This window comes from Panthera onca, chromosome Y (assembly GCF_046562875.1).
Source record: "Panthera onca isolate mPanOnc1 chromosome Y, mPanOnc1 haplotype 2, whole genome shotgun sequence".
NCBI classification, from domain to species: domain Eukaryota; kingdom Metazoa; phylum Chordata; class Mammalia; order Carnivora; family Felidae; genus Panthera; species Panthera onca.
Window position 1 is genome coordinate 29,470,052 of NC_138358.1, and position 6,301 is coordinate 29,476,352.

The window sequence follows — 6,301 nt, forward strand, 5'->3', positions numbered from 1 at the left end:
CGCCACCTGTCCCCGAGTCCAGCCGGAGGCCTCACCTAGGGCGGCGCAGCTCCGTCCTCTGCCTGGAGCCGAGCAGGGGACGGGCCCGTGCTTCTGTCTGAATTTCCAGTATAATCGTCCATCGTACGGAACACAGCAGTAAGATCGGCCTCTAAGTCTCCTATTTACTCTTTAGTTACTTTTACTCACCGTTTATGTCCCTCCTGAAATATAAGTAGACTATACGATACAATTACATAGGAATATGTAACAAGTGCATAATATTTTCATACTTGAGCAATTTCATGTTTCTTACTTTGGTATAACTGGTTTTCAAATACATAAGATTTAAATGCCAACATATGATGCCTTTTACAGGTAATATATATATGTTTTTTAAACAATAATATGCCAACGTATAATGGCATAACATAATTATAAGCTAACAAATTAGAATTCAGTAAGCTCCCACGTTATGCCAGGTGCTGCCGGAGGCACGTCCTTCTCATGCCTCAAATACAGTATCTCAAGACGCAATGCATTTCACATGTAATATACGGTTTTTCAATAACAATATACCTATGTGTAATGACGTCATGTCATTACAGATTAAAAGTTACAATCCATTAAACTCCCCCGCTGATGCTTCTACCATGTCACAAGTCTGCATAGTGAAACTCCAGGGTGGACACCAAGTACACAGACCCTCCATTGTTCAACACGGAGCGCCAACACTGAAGCATTTGCTTCCCAGGGGGGAGGGAGAGGGGTGAGGGGACCCTGAGGTCAAGTGGGCTCCTGGATGGGTGTGGGGGTGCTCTGTGTGAGTCATGTTGTCCTGCTAATGAGCTGACCATGCAAACTAATATGATCACGAGGTCCTCCTCATGAGGAGGAAACAGACGTTCTGGGGTCCCTCAGAAATGGGAACACTGTTTGAACCCAGGCAAGCTTCTCAGTGGGGCTGTGCCCCTGTCTTTGGTTTCTCCTTCCTCTTGGGAATAGAGAGATGTTTGGGGTTCTCGTTAAAACCTTCTCCCCGAGGCTGCCCACAACTCAACTATGGCGTGTTTCCCTCGGGAACTGTTAAATTTGGAAACTGTTTTTCTCCTCTGCTCTCTGAAGCATTTGCAAAGCAAATTAAGAAATGAGATACTCCTTCTGACGTGCACACTGAAGAAACGGTTATACTAATTTCAAAAACGTTCAAGGAAAATCCTTTTACATTTTGGGGCAAGACTTCCCTCCTATGGATGCACCTCGCAAATAGAAAAACAAGGCCCCTAATATCTGCGGCCGTAATCTTGTGTCCTGTTATGGTGTGTGTATAGTGATATACGTCACTCTTACCAAGTGTGAATGGGGGTTGGGAACATGATGGGATTTGCTCCCAAGACTCTATGGCAAAGGTGGAGGAATTTTGCAGCTGTAATTAAAGTCCACAATCAGTTCATTCAAGCACATCGAAAGAAAAATTGCTGTGGGTGGGCCTGGCTTAATCAGGTGTAGAAGTTAGAATTAAGAAGGGCTCGAGATTTGAAGCAGCGAGACACAGCCTCATTACCTTGAAAAAGAAGCCATCTGCCTTATGGAGAAGAGCATTTGGCAGGATTTGGTGGCTGGCCTCTAGGGGATGAAGGCGTTAATGCTCCAACCACAAAGAACTGAATTCTTCTAACCACCAGTGAGCTTGTAACACAGCCCCGAGTCTCAAATGAGAACCCCACATCCTAGCTGACACCTTGATTTCAGCTTTTTGAGTCCCTAAGCGGATATCCAGTCAGCTTGTGCCTGGACTACTGAGCTACAGAAACTGAGATGTTTTATAATGTGTCTATCCCAGGGCACTTGGGTGGCTCAGTCGGTTAAGCGTCTGACTCTTGGTTTCGGCTCAGGTCATGATCTCATGGTTCGTGGGTTTGATCCCTGCATCAGGCTCTGCACTGACAGCACAGAACCTGCTTGGGATTCTCTCTCTCCCTCTCTCTGACCTTCCCCTGTTCGTGCTCACTCTTGCTCTCTCTCTCTCCCTAAAAAAAGAAAAGTTTACAAGTATGAATAAATAAATAAAATGTGTCTATCACACACTTATCACATGTGGGCGGGGGAGACTTGAACCACAGAAGTGTATCCTCTCTAGTTCTCAAGAGCAGAATCTGAAATCACGATGGCAGGACTGTTGATGCCATCGGAAGCTCTAAGGACGAGGCTGTTCCCAGCCTCTCTCCCGGCTCCTGGAGGTTGTCCACAATTCCTTGCTTGTGGCCCCATCCGTCACCACATGAACATCTTCCCTCTGTGTGTGTCTGTCTCTATGCCTCCTCTTGTCATGAGGACAGCAGGCACGTTGGGTCAGAGCTCACCGATCTCCACCGGGACCTCATTATCTAACTGACTAGGGCTGGCACAGAGGGACCCAGGTCCCTGCTAGATGTAGGCATTCAATGAGACCAGCAAACTGGACGCTTGGTTCTAAATGCAGAACCCACCCAATTCTGGCTGCCCTCTAGATTAGACACTTCCCTCCAGGTTAGACCCCTCCTCCACTCTGGATTGGTATCTTTCCCTTTGACCCAGATTCAGAGATGCCATTAATGTACCTCTACAAGAAAAATGCCTGACGATGTAAGTGTGTAGATGTCCGTAAGTGTAACCATACGTGAATACCTATGCATCTATCTATCCGTTGTCTATCCATCCATCCATCTATGCATCCATCCATTTTTCCACCTGTTCATCCTCTGACCCACCCATCCGTCCATCTGTATGTGCATTCATGTCCTCCCTACCCACTCAATGCCTCCATGCACCCTCCACCTGCCCACCATCCACCAGTCAACCCATCTCTCCATCCATCTACCCATCTATCCACTCATCCACCATCCATCCACTCAGCCATCGAACATCCCGCCATCGAACGGACTCTACATCCAAGCCATCTCTGTCTCCATCCATCCACCTCATACATTCATGCCTCTGAAACCTTTATTCAAAGCAACTCCTTTCCACCGGGTGGCGCACCACGACCCGAATGAACACTAGATAGAGTAACACTAGAGTTCACTAGAATGAACACTGCCATGTTAATCCTCTGGTCTGGTCTGAAGCCAAAGGTCTCGAGGGTCACGTAGTTAATCCCTCATCCGTCCTCAGCAAAGGCGTGCTGCGTGGTTTCCCATGAACGTTACCCTATTTACGAAATCCACCCTGTGCAACTCATCCTCTTATTAGAAAGTTTATTTATCCCAGAAATTTTAACTCAGCCGCTGCCTTCTAAGCAGCAAGATAAAAAGGGTATTCTGTTATGTTTAGAATAGCCACACTCTGAGTTAGAGACGGGGCGGGAACTTTACTCCTCTGCTGGCATTGGGTGTGTTGATTAGGCTGACTTTTGCAACGCAATTCAACAAGGTCTATTAATTACCATTTTTCATGTGCCCACCTTCTCATCAATTCACCAATTCTCGTCCTGGAAGCTCATCCTATGGAATTATTCCCCACAGCCGGGGCGCCTGGGTCGTTCAGTCGGTTAAACGTCTGACTTTGGCTCAGGTCGTGATCTCACAGTTCCTCAGTTTGAACCCATCGGGCTCCGTGCTGACAGCTCAGATTCTGTGTCTCCCTCTCTCTCTCTGCCCCTCCCCCTGCCCCGCTCACGCTTTCTCTCTCTCTCTGTCTCAAAAACATTTTTTTAAATTTTAAATAATAAAACGTATGAAAAACAAATTATTCCCCACAGATACACAAAGGCGTATTTACAAGTTATATTGCATACAAGTATGCACACACATGTATGTGGATGTGTGTGTGTGAAGCTCACACACATTTTACCTGTATATACTACACACATATATTCCCGGTATGTATATAAGTTACATGTGCAATGAATGCTTCTGGCAGCATTAATTATGAGAATTGGAAGCAGCCCAGTGCACGTATTTAAGGTGCTGTGTAAGACAGATAGTACACCCCCTACGCTGAGTCAGGCAGAGGTACTCACTCGACACGATGAAACATTACATGAGCACGGCATGCTGCACACAGGCTCCATGCCCTCACTGATGTGATGGCATGGCATTCAAATTTTATTAACGTTTATTTGTGTTTTGAGAGAGAGAGACACACACACAGTCTGAGCTGTCAGCACAGAGCCGGATGTGGGGCTTGAACTCGCAGACTGCGAGATCCTGACCTGAGCTGAAGTTGGATGCCTCACCGACTGAGCCGCCCAGGTGCACCCATGGCATGGTATTCAGTGCTGGCTTCAGAGTGTGGGAGCAGCACTTGGGGGATGGGGAGTGGGAGGTGAGGCACTGGAAGAAATGGAGAAAGCGGGATGAGGAGGGACAAAGGACTTCTAACTAAATCAAGGGTGTCTGCCTGATTGCAGAGGCAGGGGATAACGGAGATAAGAGTGACCCTGAGGACCCAGGCTCTGCCCACCGGGTGAGGTCCATGATACAAAATGCATGGGGAAAACCGACTAAGAGAGGCTCAGTTTGGGGCAGAAAGAAGGCAGGTGGGTCCAGTTGGGTTGACGCTGGTTTGGACACGGCTGCAGCCTTCATGTGAGGTGTCCAGTAAGATCAGGGGCTCTGAACGAGTCCAAGAGCAGGAAAAACCATGACACGGGAGCTATAGCCCTGGGATGGAAGGAAAAGAAACTGAATAATACATCAATCCATGCATCCTTCCACCAACTCATCTATCCTTCCATCCGTCCATTCATCTATCCATCCATACATTCATCCATCTCTCCTTCCTTCCTTCCATCCGTCCACTTATCCTTCCATCCATCCATCCATGCATCCATCCATCCCTCTGCCCATCCATCCATCCATCCATCCATCCATCCATCTTCCATCCATCCCTCCGCCCATCCATCCATCCCTCCGCCCATCCACCCATCCACCCATCCACCCATCCATCCATCCATCCATCCATCCATCCATCCACCCATCCATCCATCCACCCACCCACCCATTCAACCATCCATCCATCAATCCATCCTTTCATCCATCCATCCATGCATCCACCTGTCCACTTATCCATCCATCCATCCATCCATCCATCCATCCCTCTGCCCATCCACCCATCCACCCATCCACCCACCCATCCACCCATCCACCTACCCATCCACCCATCCACCCATCCATCTACCCACCCATCCACCCATCCACCCACCCATCCACCCATCCACCCATCCACCCATCCACCCACCCATCCACCCATCCACCCACCCACCCACCCACCCATCCACCCACCCACCCACCCATCCACCCATCCACCCATCCATCCATCCACCCACCCACCCATTCAACCATCCATCCATCAATCCATCCTTTCATCCATCCATCCATGCATCCACCTGTCCACTTATCCATCCATCCATCCATCCATCCATCCATCCATCCCTCTGCCCATCCACCCATCCACCCATCCACCCACCCATCCACCCATCCACCTACCCATCCACCCATCCACCCATCCACCCATCCATCCACCCACCCATCCACCCACCCATCCATCCATTCAGCCATCCTTCCGCCCATCCACCCACCCACCCATCCACCCATCCATCCATCCATCCACCCATCCATCCACCCATCCACCCATCCACCCAGCCACCCATCCACCCACCCATCCATCCATTCAGCCATCCTTCCGCCCATCCACCTACCCACCCACCCATCCACCCATCCACCCATCCATCCATCCATTCAGTCATCCCTCCACCCATCCACCCACCCACCCACCCATCCATCCATCCCTCCACCTATCCACCCACCCATCCACCCACCCATCCATCCATTCAGCCATCCCTCCATGCCCGCATCACTGTGCAACAATATGCATGGAATATTGCCAACCAAGGAGGCTCACTGGAGCCTTGGCATGCAGTTGCTATTGGCCCTTGGTGACACACTCTCCTTGTGGCTAACCTTTAGTTTCCAGCTCCTTCTGGAGGCTCATGATAATATCTTTAGCCTTCACCCCAGCTTGGAGGTTGGAACTAATCAGGCATGTCCCAAAGCCCCTGTCATAAACCACACCACTAAATGGTCAAATGACCAAAGCCCCCAGGCAAACAAAGACAGGACAGGACATGGTATGGCCTGAAAGTCACCTCCCAGGAGCCAGGAGCAAAGACCAGACCTCTTTTAAAAATCAGGTTAAGTGTTCACCACACAAAAACAAAGTGAAAAGGTGATACACTTTATGGGAAGTGGCTTGGAAGGAGATGTGAATGGGTCATAAAAAGCACAGCCAGGACAAGGACAGGGTTCTCTCAGGAGATCACCTTGGTAGCCCTAAGAGCTAT